The following is a 16,277-nucleotide window of genomic DNA, read 5'->3' as shown; positions in this document are numbered from 1 at the left end:
GAATCTAGTCATTCAGTCTCCACGTTAGAAGACATGGTGGCTAAAAAGAACACCATCTTCAAAAGTTAGTAAAAACACAAATTAACAAGTACAGACATAATATCTTTCTGCAGTGTCTCAGGGAACCAAAATCAACATATCAACATGAAATCAAAAGTTGGTGGCGGCTTGACACACACACACACACACACACACACACACACACACACACACACACACACACGGTCTTTGGTTACTTACTGGGGTAATTTTGTCTTCTTCACACCAACACTCTGCCTGTCTAGCTGCCAAGTGCGAAGCATGCCTGCCCGCCAGCAGCTGTTTCCTTAGAGCCAGGCTGTGTGCTTTAACCAGTCATATGCACCTCCTGATAAACACCGCACGGTGCCAGGAGGTCAGAAACTGAAGATCATTATTCTCCCGTTGGCAAACCTTCTCCTTAGCTGTGGGTTGGCTCGGCTGGCCACTTCATTAGCATGCAAGGCAGTGCTTTCCACCATTTGTTTTCTTTTAGAGACAAATGGCCCAAGAGCTGATAAGTCACACAGGAGGGGAAGGGAGATCACACTGCAAACAGAAAGCTAACTGCATTTGTGTGGGGGTGGGGAGGCTGAAAGTGACTACTCTCCCGTCTCACTTAAGTTTTCTCTAGGGTGTTTAGTTAGCAAGAAAAGGGAAGCAGGAGTTCAGCCAGCAGGTGGAAGTTGCTTTATAGGTCAGGTGCCATTGGAACAACAGACCATTCACCTTGCTTTCATTTTCTCACAGTTCCAGGCTCTTGTATGCGTGGGGACTGTCCCAAGGAAGGCAAACCTTAGCCCTCTAAGAATGTTTAGTCCTGTGCCCTCTTTTACCTGGCACACTCCTCTAAAGCGAGGGCTGCCACAGCCAGAAATGGCCAGGGACAAGTGCGTAAGGGGTGAAGGAAGACGGTCTCATGCAGCTTGGTCTTAAGAGCCAGTGGAAATGATTTCATGTGGCTTCAAACCTCACTTCCACACGGTTCCCTATTGCCTCAGTGTCAGCGTTCTGGGGAACCGTGGAGGAGTTGCGATTGTCAGACAGGGTGCCTGGAAAAAGAGAGGATCACTTTGCAGGCGTGCTGCTGGCCACTCTGTGTTCTGGGAAGCTGGGACAGATACTGAAGAGCAGAAGGGAAAAGGCTTACCTGATCTTGATTTTTAGCATCAGTACACATCATGGAAGATGTCTGTCCAGAAGACTGGAGAGATATACCTCTAGTACAATGAGAGACATTTTAAGAAAAAGACAGACCAAAAGAAATGTAAAATCTTGAGCTTGGAGCTATCATAGTTTCTGTGCCACTCACAAAAAAAAAAAAAAAAAAAAAAAAAAAAAAGTGGCAGGCTGTCTTGTCCAGTGTGTTGGATTCAATCTTCCCACCCGAGTTTATTTTCTCATCTCACTCTTGCTAGCTTTCTTTCTTAAGAAACTAAGAAAACCCTTGGAGTTTGTGGCTTTAGGTGTCTGGCCTTGAGTCTCTCTGACTTCTTGGAATACTAAGATGACACTTCCTAAAACCACTGGAATTCACCTTTCAAGGAAGAGTGGAGATCTGGCTGAGAGTTAGCTTATCTGGAAAAGACGATTAAAGTTCCCCCAGGGAATTTCTGAGTCATAACTAGCCTGTGACACTGTCAACCTTGATTTTTAAACAGTGTTGCTGCTCTTAGTATATGAGCATGTATGGCCAATCTTCCAAACTGGGATTCATCTTAAAATTATTTGTGGTAAAAATTAAAGCAGAAGTTTCCCTCTGTACGAAAGAGAGGATTAAGAAGAAAAGCAAGGAAGAAGAAGAGGAGGAAGAAAGCCAATTTCTCAGGTCTAACTTTTTATTTAACTGTGAAAGCCTAGAGTGTAAAGGAAAACACCAGAAATATCAAAACCTATCAGTGAGAGTTGAAAGTCTACAATAAAAACAAATTCCAGATCTGAGAATGCAATGCCCTGACACAGGGCATCTCCAGAGACCCTTTCATGCCTGTGTCAAGGACTCTATTCCCAAACAGAAAAGGAAGCCTGCTAATCATTTGAAACACTCTTGATTTATTTTTACTCCATGTTTACAGTAAGAGAAGCATATGGACCCGATGACACATGCCAGTCACTTCATCTACAGCTGACTAAGTTGATTACTCTGATAACCCATTTTGCACCACATTGTCAAAGAAAGAGAGCCTTCTGGAAACTATTCAGTGACTAACAAAGACACAATATAGAGAGTCTTTGCCAATTCTATTTACAGCTAAGGGCAGACTCTGACGGTACTTATGAGGCAAAATGTCAACATGGAGAACAAAGATGGTGGCCCTTTCTATTCTGGGTCTAGTCAGGTGACTGATGTCACCTTACACCCTTGCAAGGGAAAGAGAGAACTTTTCTTACCAACTTGCCTATAGGTGCCCATCATCTCCTTCAACTCCAAACTCTTGCCTCTTCCTGGCTCCCCTGCCACCAAGGCTTTGAGACTCTCTGTGCATCCCGCCTGCACGGAGTGGAGACCTTCACACTCGTCTCCCAGGCAGCACACCTGCCTCCTCATCTGCCTGTGCCCACTCACGCGGCTCTCCTGTCTTAACAGTGATCTTTCTGATCTATTGCTCTTACTATCACAGCTCAGTCTTTCTTCACAATCAAGTTTATGGAGAAATACTTGTCTTCCCATCCCAAATCTCATTAATGGCTCAGTCTGCTTGCAGTCTGGCTTCCTCTGCTTTGCAGACTTACTCCACATGGCTATACACTAAGAGCAATGGACGTGTTTTCGCTCTGATTTCACTTGAACTCTTGGCTATATTAACCCGGTTGACTATGTGGTGGCAAAAACATCCAGTGGCTTCCATGAAATCTTCCTGCCACTTCCTTCAGCCTCCTTTGTGGATGTCCTTTCTATCTAACCCTAAACTGGAAAGACGCTCTCTTCTTCCTGTTTCCTAACGTGTTTCATGCGTGCTGATTGACTTGCCTCTAAAATCCCTATTTATGACCTCAATGCTTCTTTTACATTTTACCTACCATCGAAGCTTCTCGGGGGCCAGGGTGGTATCATAGGCAGTTTTGTATCCAGAAGTTATAAGAACATTGACAGGCACTGTTAGCCACGATCCCCTTTCTGTGCATTATATTTTTGTCCATCTCTGTCTTCATCTCTCTTTCTTTCTCTATGCTGTTTTGAGACATAAACTTGAACAAAAAGATTCTTTTCATAACTTTAAATTTATTTTAATGATGATTAAATCCTTTAATCATCACAAAAATATTCCAATCATAGTCACAAAACCCTAAGCCGTAATGAAAAATTTAAATGGTAAGATAAAATTCTTGTGTGTAGACTATTGCTCCATCAAAACCAAAGTAAAATCACAAAAGAGATAAAAAAAAAAGAGAAACATACAACGAAGGGATAAATAGCTTTAATATACAAACAATGTTGACAAGTAATAGCTGGACAAAGGATATCAATAAATATTTCACAAAAGAATAAATCTAAATGGCCAATATGCATGTGAAAAAAATTTAGATTCCTTACAAAGGATAAATTAAATGAAAATAAGATATCATTTGTTGTCTATAAGCTTGACAAAGATGAAAAACCGATAATTTCCAATGTTAGAAGGTTTAGAAAACAGAAACTTCACGAGCCTGCTGTCAAGAATGTAACTGCTGAGCCTGGCAAAGGTGGTGCACGCCTTTAATCCCAGCACTCAGGAGGTGGAGGCAGAGGCAGGCGGATCTCTGAGTTCGAGGCCAGCTTGGTCTACAAAGTGAGTCCAGGACGACCAAGGCCACACAGAGAAACCCTGTCTCAAACAACAACCAAAGAATGTAACTGGCCCAACATGTGAAGAAGCTAATTTTGTACTTTGAGGCAAACACTCCTTAAAATGTGATTTCCCTTTTACTCATCAGTTCCTGTCCTAAAAATATATTCCAAGGAAAGACTATGATTGCAAAACTATGTGGCTGCTCCTTAGGGAGCCTTCTATTCTGCTGAAAGCGGTAAACATGTGAGTGCTCAAGGAGACCGCATCGGGGACAGTCCCTCCACAGGACACGGCGCTATGCAATTGTCGCGGAAGAACGATGCTCATGTTTATTATTAACCTGGGAAATATTGGGGGCTGGGTAAGTGAAAAGTTTCTTCATCACAACTACATTTTTCCAAGTAAATGTATGTGAATATAGGAAAACGCCTAAAACAAATAGCAAAAAATGTAGACTGTTTGTCTGAGTATCTTTGAGAGTTAAGTTCACTCATCTGGCCCTCTATCCCCCCCCCTCTTTTTTAATACAAAATCTTTTAAAGATGAGACAAGGGAAACTGGGGCTGAGGACATGGCTAAGTTGGTAGAGCACTTGCCTGAACCAGATTACACCTGTAATCCCAGCACCTGGGAGGCTAAAGCAAGAGATCCCAGAAGTTCAAGGCTACCTTCGGCCGAATGGGAAGTTCAAGGCCAGCCTGGGACATATGAAACCAGTCTCAAAAATAAATGAATGAATGAATGAATGAATGAGTGAATGAATGAATGAAACAAAAGTACTAGAGAGGGGAAATGACCTAGAAGATACCTGTGTTCCTTCAGCAATTATGCAAAGAGGAAAAAGCCAATGACCAGAAAAATGATTGGAAAAAAAAGAATGGGCAAGGGGGACCTCAGAGTTCATTAACAAAGCTGGATACTTCTGAATTCTCTCCCTGGCAAGTCTTAGGAAGAATATTTGTCAGGAAATTGCCAGAAGTAGTGGAGTCAGCAGATTCAATGGGCAGGGTAAGGCGACAGGACGACAGTGGTCTGTCCTGAGCACCCCAGATTCCACTTCTCAGGCACCCTCTTGGTGCCTACACAAGTCACTCCCTTAAGCAGAGATTTCCAAATGTCCCATCTCAGACCTGAGGACAGAAAGCACCATCTTCCCTGGCAGGGGCTCCCTGCCTTGTGCCAAACTCCACACAAGCTGCACGGAGCCGCTGACACGCCACCTGCTGTTGGCTTGCGGCACTAACACGCATTGTGACTCATTCAATATTGTTGTTTTTTCTCCAGCCCTTGCCCTTCACTTTTTTCCCCCTCAGTTTTTCTTTTAGCCTCAATATTTGTCTAAGAATCTTGGGTGGAGGGCACTGCCTCTGCTCCACTTTCTCACCCCCCTCCTTTCTTCCCTTTCAACTATGTGAAATCAAAGCAAGTACCCAACCAGGAAGAGAACTCATAAGAATTGTGCTAGCAACATTCCTATTCTAAAAGAGAAAAAAAAAATGTTTCTTATGTGTTCAGAGTTGATACTTTTACTTCCATTGCCATTGCACAAAGCCACCAATGCCAATAAATGATCGGAAATACACCATCTGTGTTCAATCTACTGAAGATCATCAAAATGAGACGATAATCTCTGATCTCAAGTTCACTAGCTCCTCGAGAATAAAAGGTAACACCTAGAGCACCTTATATAAGAGAAGTAATTATAACAGCGGTTATAATACAATGATATGCATGTATTATGCTAATATTGTAATATATAACCTGTTAACTACTGTGCAAAAAGTTTATTCTCATAGCAAAGCTCTAGGGAGATGCTATTATCACTCCCTGATGACTTTTGTAGAGGTTAGCTGGCCTCCTCACAACTAGCAAACCATCTGAGGAATGAGGATATAAGCCCAGATTGTCACTCTGACTGAAAATCCCTTACATCACCCCAGCGTCAGAGATTTGGTACCCACAAGGTTACCTTTGAAGCCATAGAAGGCTTGTTCATCTGGTTAAGACAACTTGCCTCCAGGCACAGCAGTCTAGTAAACTTTATTACATTTTAGAGTCTAATTATTGGCATCATAAGGATAGCTTCCTTAGCTAGGCAATGGTGGCGTACTTCTTTAAACCCAGAATTCCGGAGGCAGAGGCAGGCAGATCTCTATGAGTTCGATGCCGGCCTGGTATACAGAGATAGTTCCAGGTCACCCAGGGTTACAGAAAGAAACTCTGTCTCAAAGCAAAGCAAAGCAAAACAAAACAGACACAAACAGAAAAACAAAAAGAATAGTTTCCTAATATTATCAATGGCAAATGTGATGTTTAGCCAATTACAGCAGTTAAGTGGCTGTGTAATAGGCAAACAAAGGGCTATTTACAACGTTCTCTGTATAAACAAATGCATTCTGTGGAGTAAACACAGTTCAGCACCCAACAGCCCAATACAATCCACAGATTAATTGGAAATCATCTTAATAACAACAGACAAAGTGAGAGGGAACAGTCTCCATCAGAACTGGACTCGGCACCCCGCCCCCCACAGCCGCTCTTCTTCTGTGTCCTTGGAGAAACTCCCAAATTTGCAGACAGACTTGTCTTGACTGAAATAGACTTCCCCTTTCAGTTCTCTGTTCTGTCCTGTTTTCTGGTTCTCCTCTTTCCTCCCATTTTGCAAATTCTCACTCACTTTTTAAAGACATCACCCTTAGCATAATTGTACTTTTAATTTTTAATTTGTTTAAATTTACCTCTGTGGCTGTATTTTTCTTTGAAAACTCTTCCCTCCCTCTAGTTGGCTCTTTAAACTCAGCTGAAACTGGATTCTACAAAATATGAGAAATAAAATTTAGTACTCATGCCACAAGACACTTTGCTTGGCACCATTACTAACACGATAGCTTTTCCTGCTAATAGTTTTAGTTTAAAATCTGACTCCACAGCAATGTTTATGAATCGGGGAGGGCATAGCCCCCATAAGCCGGAGACTGTCAGAGAAGCTAGGAAAGTTGGTCTGAGCCTAGTGCTATCCTTCAAGATGCCACTGTTGCTCCCAATATTCTTTTAGCGTTTGAGAAAAAAAAATACACCTTTTAAACTTTAATCCTCCTAATTGCCCTTATGCATTTTCCTAAGAATCATCCTGGGTGCTGAGAATACTATAAGGGCCATTTTCTTTTCTAGTCTAGGATCCAGTCAGTTGATTTTCAAAGCAGAAAATACAAACCTGGTTCAGAGACAATAAGGCAAAAATAAATACTGAGGCACATTTGTTTTCTTCAAAACATGTTGTAGCTAAGTGCATGAGGAGGGAGCATAGCTTGCATTTCCCATGATGTAAGGGAAGAGGATGGGTAGACATTCAACTCCTCCGACCTCATATTTGAACTCTGACCTTCCTTTGTCCCACCACTCTCCATCTTCTCATTGTAGCTTTACCTTTAGTCCCCTGAGTCCACCAAGCTGTCTCGGGTTCACACCACAGCCTCCTGGCCTTGCCTAGAAGGTGATGCTCTTTGTACATCTTCCAAATGAATGGATGGATGGATGGATCAGTTAATTACTTAATTAGTTCATTAGTTAATGGGTGGATGAATGAATAAATGGATGGATGAATGGAGAGATGGATGGATTGAGGGATGTTTGGGTGGATGTTTCCATCAGGGCTATGATTATAATATAGCTACATTATCTGGATACCAATCCACATGCTCAAAATTGTGCACAATTCCAAACAGTATCAATCAGTTAATTGCTTTTTCTCTTCACTTTAATTACAAGATTAGCAAGTCCAGTACCCTAACTATAGTTCTACCCTATGTATACTGGCTCCAACCTCAATGATTCCAACCTTTGGTGCCAAACTGCCTGCTCACATTTTAATCCAAGTGTCCACGGTCTCCAGGTTATAAGTGTGGAGGCCTGGGCATTTGGCCTCACTTCTATATCCTGTTCTAAAATGTCACTTATATCATCATCATCAGATGTTTCAACAATCAGATCCCTGGTTTACTTCCACTGTATCTGTTCAACTTTTCTTCAGTGGTCTCTCAGTGTATATAACACTGGTTCTCAATCTGGGGGTCAAATGACCCTTTCACAAGGCTCACCTAAGATCATCATGTGTATCAGATATTTACATTATAATTCACAACAGAAGCAAATGACAGTTATAAAGTAGCAATGAAAATAATTGTATGGTGGGGGTCACCACCACATGAGGAAAGTTGAGAATCACTGGTGTATAGAGATCCTTTGCGCTCTTTATTCTTCCCACAGGACTTCCTGGGACAGCACAGAAGAGTCAAGTTCCTCACTCCTTATCCATCTAGACCTACCAGGATTTGACCAAAGCCAGGCTGGGAGATGGCTCAGTGAGTTTGTGGCACAAACATGACAAACTAATTTTGGGCCCCAGAACCCACACAAAGATGAACACAGTAGCACCTGCCTGTAATTCCAATCCTCCTATAGAGGAATGGGGGACAGAGACAGGAGAATGCCTGCAAGAGGCCGCTAACCTGTCATACCTACTGGCAAACATCAAAGAGATGCATCTCAAACAAGGTGGAAGGTGATGCCCTGCACTTGATTGTGTCCTCTGGTCTCTTAATGTGTACCATGAAATCATTGCCTGCACTCAAACACACGAGCGCACATGCAGCACTCTCTCTTTCCTCTTTCTATCTCTCTCACTCACACATATGCACACACACACACACACACAGACATTCACACATACATGCACACACTCCTTCTCTCTCACACACATACACACACTCTCTCTCTGTCTCTCTCTGTCTCTGTCTCTCTCTTACACACACACACACACACACACACACACACACACACACACACACACACACACTCACGCAAGCACAATTTGAACAAACTCCAAAATAGTTTCTAGAATGGCAAGGCAACACCTCTAAGATTGCTTTGATCTGCTCTTAGAAGTATCCCCCTGAAAAGGTTCAAGGATGTTAAAAGTCTTTACTGCTTGTTCCAGCCACCAGGGGGACCAGGCCTATGTCATTCGGTCTCTGTGGGAGGCTAAGATTCCTAACTTTGATAACTGCTAGCTTCCTAGCTTTGACAACTGGTAGACACAGCCAGCCTACTGTCACCAATATCCACCAACCCTCTGACTCTACTGCACTCTTACTTGGCTGATACCTCATTTCCCCTTTACAATGCCTGTTTACTTCTGTACAGTCACATTACCCCTAGTCTCTAGGTCAGGCTCTTTTTGTCAGTATTGCTATAGATAACTGTACTGATGCAAATCTGACATCCCTTGAACTTATATCTGGGTTGACCAAAAAAAAAAAAACCTTTCAGTTCTTTTCCTAAGCTGAATAGCAGCAGTATAAAGGCCCCAGGCTGAAACATTCTGAGAAAAGTTAACTAGAAAGATCTGGATTGTAGAACGGAAGCAATAACATTTCATTTTAGAATTATAGCCTACCAGCCATACCTACGCAATAACTGAAGTGGAAGATGCCTGCTTAGTTTTTATGAAGAATAATGTTTTTTCAAAGGATCTTAAACTAAACTAAATTTTGTCAAAGTTAACAATTGGAGTCTGTCAACTTCTGCTATTTTCTTACATGCTTTCCTTTTTCCTTGTACATTAGTTAGTTTTTAAGAGATAGGGTCTTGCTGTGTAGACCAGGCTTGCCTCAAACTCACAATCCTCCTGCATCAGCCTTTCAAATGACATGAATTACAGGTGTTCACTACCATGTTTCCTGCCACGCCTTGTTATCTTAGCATCTGTTGTCTGAACATCTTAAGATGCCCATGAACTCTAAGACCATTTCAGTCTGTGGGATCAATTGCTAATTGGGAAAGAAAGAAAGAAAGAAAGAAAGAAAGAAAGAAAGAAAGAAAGAAAGAAAGAAAGAAATTTACAAACTGGCAGGTTATAAGGAGCCAACATCCTAAGGTTGTCTTGAAGCATCTTCTTGCGCATTCCCAGCTGGACTATATCTTTGTAGTTGGAGATCAGCACCTCAGATGGCACCTGAGGCAAGTCTATAATGTCTATATAGGGCCAAGGATCAACATATACTATAGATACTCTCCTCCATCTGTGAGAATTTGTCAAAACAAATAAATAGACAAACAAAAAAACCTCAATTCTTCTATGATCTAAGTCTTTATTGCATTCTTTAGTTTGGTAAATTAGAGTAAGACTTCAGAGAGAAAGTGTTTTTAACAGCCTGTGCAGCCCACATTGCTATTAAAGGCTTCTTCAGCCCATGCTGAGTCGCTAACAACTACACACCAGGTTCCTGGCTTTAAGAAAAAATAATGTACTGTATTTCTGATAACAAGAGAATTTTGTTCATAATTCTCAAGAGTTCTTTGCTTTTTAAAAAGGCATTTGTTCAAAGATTATGAGAAATGTATAAGCCCCTGGTTAGTTAAAAAAAGAAATGACGCCTCATCAATCAAAGTTCAGCACACACAATTCAAGACTGCATTTATTAGGTAAATTAATACAGGTCCAATTTTAGATCCAACTTTCTGGCTCAGATGAGCTGTGTTCTTTCCTTCAGAACAAAATACAGGCAGGCAATTGTCTGCTGCCTGGATACACAGTGACTTTATGACACCCGAGTGCTCAGAAGTGACCTGTTATAATTGAACACTCAGCGCTCACCTTAGTGTCCCTAACTGAAAGACCCGGTGAGAATACAATGCCTTACAATAGGCCCCCTGGGCTCCGATTCCACAGACTATTATTTGTTTACAATTCTTAGTAATTTTCCTGACAGTGCTACCACAAATACCTTGGTTTTCGTTGTTCGTCCTCTTCTAACCTAGTAAGAGAGGTAGTGTGAGAAGCTGGGGACTGCATGCCACACAACAGGAGACGGGGTTCACATTCTCCACTCACTCAGGTATCAACTGAACCTCTGACGAAGAAAAAAACTTTCATTTTTAATAAGAAAATGGAAATACCCAACTCAAAAGGCGGTTGCACTGGCTTCCCACATAGGGATGGCAAGGAAATAATGCATTCTACTTCAGAAGTAGTTTGGCCTATAAAAATAGCCAGCAAGTGAACAGAGACACACATAAGACAAACTCAACATATGTCCTAACTAAAAAAAAGAAACAACCCCAAGATTAAGGGAGGAGGCAGGGATTGGAGGCTCCTACCTGTAATACTAATACTCGGGAGGCTATGGCAGGATTATGTGCGTTGAGGGCCAGCCTGAGTTACAAAAGTGAGTTCTAGTCCAACCTGAGGTATAGAGTAAGACCCTGTCTTAAGGGGAGAAAAAAGACAAAAGACATTGGTCAAAATGGTCAGAATAAATATTCAGTGAAGTATGTGCCATGCAGCCATGAGAAAAGATGAAAACAATATATATCCATCCTTATGAAACCAAACAGGACTACTTTTGATTTTCTTATATGATTAATTTTAGTATCGAGTATATTTATAACAAACAGTACAACTTCTATAATTAAACATCATCATCATCATCATCATCATCATCATTATTATTATCAGGGAGAGAAGCAAATATGTGTAGCTCAGAGGACAACTCAATAGAGTTGTTTCTCTCCTTTCACGTTTAAATAGTTTCCATGGATTGTGCACTGGCCAGGCTTGTGCAACAAGCACATTTAACCACTGAGTTGACTCATTGGCCTAAATCTAAAATTTAAGGGGAAAACACACAATGCTGATATGGTTTGCATAAACATCCCAGTACTCACATGTTAAAAGCTCAGCCACACCCCAGTGCTGCGATAGGGCCATAAGACCCATAAGGGGAGGGGCTTAATGGGAGGCCTTTCAGGTATTGGAGATGTGAACCTGGAGGGGATGGCAGGACCTCTGCTGTTCCTCATCTCACTTCCCAACCATCATGCTCTTAGAACTTGTAAGGCTACCGGAAACGAGGGGATCTTTAGACCCTGCAGTGATCATATCTGAGTGTGAGCTGGAGCGATTTGTTCTAGAAGTATGATGTTTATTACCTTTATTATTATGGTGGTCATTTCGTGCATTTGTGCTATGTCAAGAAATCTAATTTTAGTTTAAATTGCACAATTTATTTTATGCTCATCGTACTTTGGGCAAAAAAAAAGTTTAAGTAGAATTTAAATGCTCAACGGCAGTTGAAGGGCTAGCAGGCTGTTAGATTGCATTCCTAAAGCTAGCCCGCAAGGTCCATTCTTTTATTTGGCCACTTCCTTATGCCTGACTAAAACTCCAAGGTCCAGCTATCAAACTCCAAAGTCTGGAAATCAAAATTCATTATTTGGCTGCACTGGCCAACATGTCCCACCAGGACCCTCCAACTCAACCTAGCACAGACTTCCCCTTTTCTCTTTAAAAACCACTCCTGCAGAAACACCTGCTGCTGTCTGTGCCCTATCCGGAGGCACTCCCCACCCCACACTGCCTGCTTCCTGCCCCTCCAGGCTAATAAATCTCCTTTGTGCTGGGAATTTGGAGTCTGGATGTGTTCTGTACTGACTCTGGGGACCCCTCACAGAGATAACACTGAAGAAGAAGGGGCTCAGATTTAAAGCTCGCTGAGATCTTATTTACTCAGAAGAAGGCTGGGGGAGGTTTTCTATTGTTGTTGCTTTGCTTTGCTTTGATTTCAGTGTTTTAGACAAGGTCTCAGTGAACAGCTCAGACTGTCTTTGAAAAAATTTCCTCTGTACCTGAGGCTAGCTTCAAACTCCTTGTCTTCCTGCCTGAGCTTCTCAAATGCTAAGATGGTGCATGTGTGTCGCATACCTGCCTTAGATGAACTATGTTGGTATTAGGCTTTGTTAAATCAAGTGTATGTTCAGACAGACAGACACACACACACACACACACAGAGAGAGAGAGAGAGAGAGAGAGAGAGAGAGAGAGAGAAAGAGAGAGAGAGACAGAGACAGAGACAGAGACAGAGAGACAGAGAGAGAGACAGAGAGAAACACAGAGAGAAACAAAAAGAGAGAGAGAGAGAGAGAGAGACAGACAGACACAGAGAGAGAGACACAAAGAGAGAGAGAGAGACAGACACACAGACACACAGACACACAGAGAGAGACACACACACAGAGAGAAACAAAGAGAGAGAGAGAGAAAGACAGAGAGATACAGACACACAGAGAGAGACACAAAGAGAGAGGAGAGAGAGAGAGAGAGAGACAGACAGGCAGACAGACAGACAGACAGACAGACAGACAGAAACAGGCAGGCAGAGACAGAGGAAGAGGCAGAGAGACAGAGAAAACACATGATACGAAAAACTACAGTTACATAATATTTTAATGACCATAGTGTAGGTTGTCTAAATTCACCATCAGAAGGTAAATGCTGCCATTAAATAGCAAACAAGGAGATAAGCCTGAGGTTAGCGCAGCTCCCATGCAGTGTAAGGTTGTGTGTACCTAAGAGGACCAGAGAGACACCTCTCACCAACTCAACCCCTTTAAACTGTCTAAAGCCTTGACCCTAACTAAAAGCACATTGTTTTTGCCAAAAATAACAAAAGGCACTGACTGATGCAGTAGAAAAAGAGGGACAGGAGAAGTGCAAAGGAGACAGAGAATGGATCTGTGCAGTAAGTCCACCACAGAGAGAATGAATCTTGAAAGAAGTTGGCTACCAGGTGTCCCGCCAGCATAATGAAAATTATGCAACAATCCCTACGTGGATGGGCCACGCATACAGAGTGGACACTTCTAGCACCCGGTAGCTCCTGTTCACCTCAGGATTTCAGAAAGTGAATTCTTTGCCTGCGTAATGGAACCAGAACTCCTTGGAGAAATCGGCACTAAATTTAGCCACGCCAGATGGTGCAGTTCATCTGTTAGTTCAGAGTGTGCAAAGCTAGATAGATGGTTCTAATCAGTCTTATCAGGGAAACAGGTGGAGAAGTCTTTCCAGAAGTTAATCCTTTACTCTGATTCCCAACGGAGGCCACGTGGTTCCTCTGGGCTCTCTATTTGGCCGTGCTTTCTCAGCCTCCACGCATTTTACACATGCGGAAGAGTCATGGGTGAGGCACGAGGACACAAGAACATGACAGCAGTCTTCATTACGGAAGACAGCATCTGGCCAAATGTGCCTCCCCAGTCCCAATTTTCAAAGAATTCATGATGCTATCCTGATCACTCAGTAGCTCAAGAAGAAAATCAAAGAGGACAAGGAGCCCCGAGACCCAGCCTCTCACGGGTTCTCATGCTATCTCAGCTTAGTCCTTTGGAGGGACAGGAAGCACTGCTCTTAGGAGTCACTGTTACTTGTCAGTCAGCAAAGTGAGCAGCAATGTGTATTCTCAAAAGGAAAGGAAATGACACACACACACACAGAAAAGGTGTTTTGAAGAGCTGTCCTTCTGAAATGTCTAGAAGACACAATCTCACAGCAAACTCCCTGTTGCTCTGCTTGTTGCAATCCTTCTGCCCCGTCTTCTGCAATGACTCCTGTGCCTTACGCGCACAAGTTGGGTTGTAAACATTTGGGACTGGTCTCCACTGCTCTGTATTTTGAATATTTGGTTTTCTGTAATGGTCTTCAGTTGTCGCAAAGAGAAGTTTCCATCATGGGAGGGAATGGCACCTATCTGGGGTATAACAGCTAATGTTTAAAATGCAGTTAGGGAGTGCGCTGGCTTAGTAAAGTGGCTGTTGTAGACTCTCTTCTAATATCCGCGGTTTTACTAGGTAGATAGATGGCTGTTTCCAGTGCCAAGATTTCCCTCTTGTAGAGGGAGTCTTAAGTCAGATCTAGGACCACAGCAGTAGGCTTGCTGCCATGGATGGTATTGTGGGGCGGGGAAGCTCCTAAGACTTCAACCCTCCACAAAGAATTACAAGCAACTAAGAAAAGCTCAAAATGGGAGAAATAGTCTTCCCCAGGGATGAGCACACCAAGTTACATTATACAGACTAACAAGGTTACACTTAGATATTTGGGAATATATGTACATGCACATATATTTCTGTGATGTCTATTCTTGGTTATCAATTTGAGTATATCTGGAATGAACTAAAATCCAAAAATGGAGGGGACATCTGTAAGGGTTTTGCTTACTTTGAAGTAGTAAGATCCACTTCTAATGCACCTCAACATCTGCTGGAAGCCTATAAGGACATGTAAGAAGGAAGCTGTTGCTCATTGCCTGCCTGCTCTCACCTAGCGAGCAAGTCCACTCTTTGACTGGCATTACAGCCTACATCTTTGGGATTCCAGCATCCACTGAAGACCAGCTGAGATATCCAGCCACATGGACTGAGCAACTTCTAGGTTCTTAGACTTTCTGCTTACAGATTGTTTACTGGTTGGATTAGCTGAACCCCACCCAGCCCATAAGTCATTTTTATAAGTCCCTGTTTTTAACACACACAAATACATGTATTTCTAGAGAGAGATTAATTCTATAAGTTCTGTTACTCTAAAGAGCCCTGACTAATATAATTTATATACATTTTAGATAATATATAAAACTATATATATAGTATCTATATATGTAACATATTGTATTACACAATTTTTTTAAAGTGGCCATGAATTTGAAAGAGACCAAAGTGGGGAGTTCATGGGAGAGTTTGGGGGTAGGAAAGCAAAGGAGGAATGATAAAGTTTTATATTTATTTATTTATTTTGGGTTTTCTTTTTTAATTAGTTTATTTATTTTATGTTCTGCACATAGCCCCTCCATCCTCTCCTCCCAGTCCCCCTGCCTCCGTCTTACCCCATAGTCCCTATTCCTCAGAAATGGAAGCCCTCCTCCTGAGCCTATCAAGCCGCATCAGGACTAAGCAAGTCCTCCTGCCCTGTGGCCAGGTGAGGCAGCCCCACGGGGGCAGGTGTATGATAAAAAGCAAGCAACTGAGTCCAGCTTAGAGACAGCCCCTGCTCCACTTATTAGAGGACCCACATGAAGCCTGGGCTGCCCATCTGCTAAACTGCATGGTACTAGCATAGCAATAGACTGGCTGACCAATGGAATTGGACCAAAGACCCAGAAATAAACTCTCACACCTATGGGCACTTGATTTTTGACAAAGGAGCCAAAACCTTCAATGGGGGAAAAGCATCTTCAACAAATGGTGCTGGGCTAACTACAATGGCTACATGTAGAAAAATGCAAATTAGTCCATATTTATTATGCTGCACAAAACTCAAGTTCAATTGGATCAAAGACCTCAACATAAAACAAGAAAAACTAAATCTATTAGAAGGGAAGTGGGAATTAGCCTTGAACTTACTGGTACAGGAGACAACTTCCTGAACAGAACACTAACAGCTCAGGCTCTAAGATCAGCTATTATAATTGGGATCTCTTAAAACTGAAAGCTTCTGTAAGGCAAAGGACACTGTCAATGGAACAAAATGGCAGCCTACAGATTGGGAAAAGATCTTCACCAATCCTACATCTGACAAAGGGCTAATATCCAAAATATATAAAGAACTCAAAAAACTGAACACCAACAAACCAAGTAAACCAATTTAAAAAAATGGGGCAC

At 42.2% G+C, this 16,277-nt stretch overlaps 1 protein-coding gene and 1 long non-coding RNA gene across 8 annotated transcripts in view; one reads left to right on the top strand and one right to left on the bottom strand.

The window, feature by feature from the left end:
- The window catches only part of LOC311604225, a 62,414-nt gene that overhangs the window by 365 nt on the left and 45,772 nt on the right, over positions 1 to 16,277 (top strand). The gene's annotated exons all lie outside the window — the stretch shown is intronic.
- Positions 1 to 16,277, bottom strand: part of RASGRP3 (RAS guanyl releasing protein 3) — a 94,411-nt gene that overhangs the window by 63,267 nt on the left and 14,867 nt on the right. The window contains exon 2 of one of the 7 annotated variants that reach the window (XM_084793800.1): positions 6,527 to 6,601. The exons of 5 other annotated variants lie outside the window; for them this stretch is intronic. The gene's annotated coding sequence lies outside the window, so the exon portion shown is untranslated. Of the gene's footprint in view, positions 1 to 240; positions 702 to 6,526; positions 6,602 to 16,277 lie in introns of those variants that run through there. One more of the 7 variants, XM_084793799.1, reaches the window with a different exon arrangement.

This window comes from Acomys minous (genome assembly GCF_964271855.1).
Source record: "Acomys minous genome assembly, chromosome: 8".
Taxonomy (NCBI): Eukaryota; Metazoa; Chordata; class Mammalia; order Rodentia; family Muridae; genus Acomys; species Acomys minous.
Note: the sequence above shows the minus strand (reverse complement) of the source record. Positions and strands in the feature narration are given on the sequence as shown.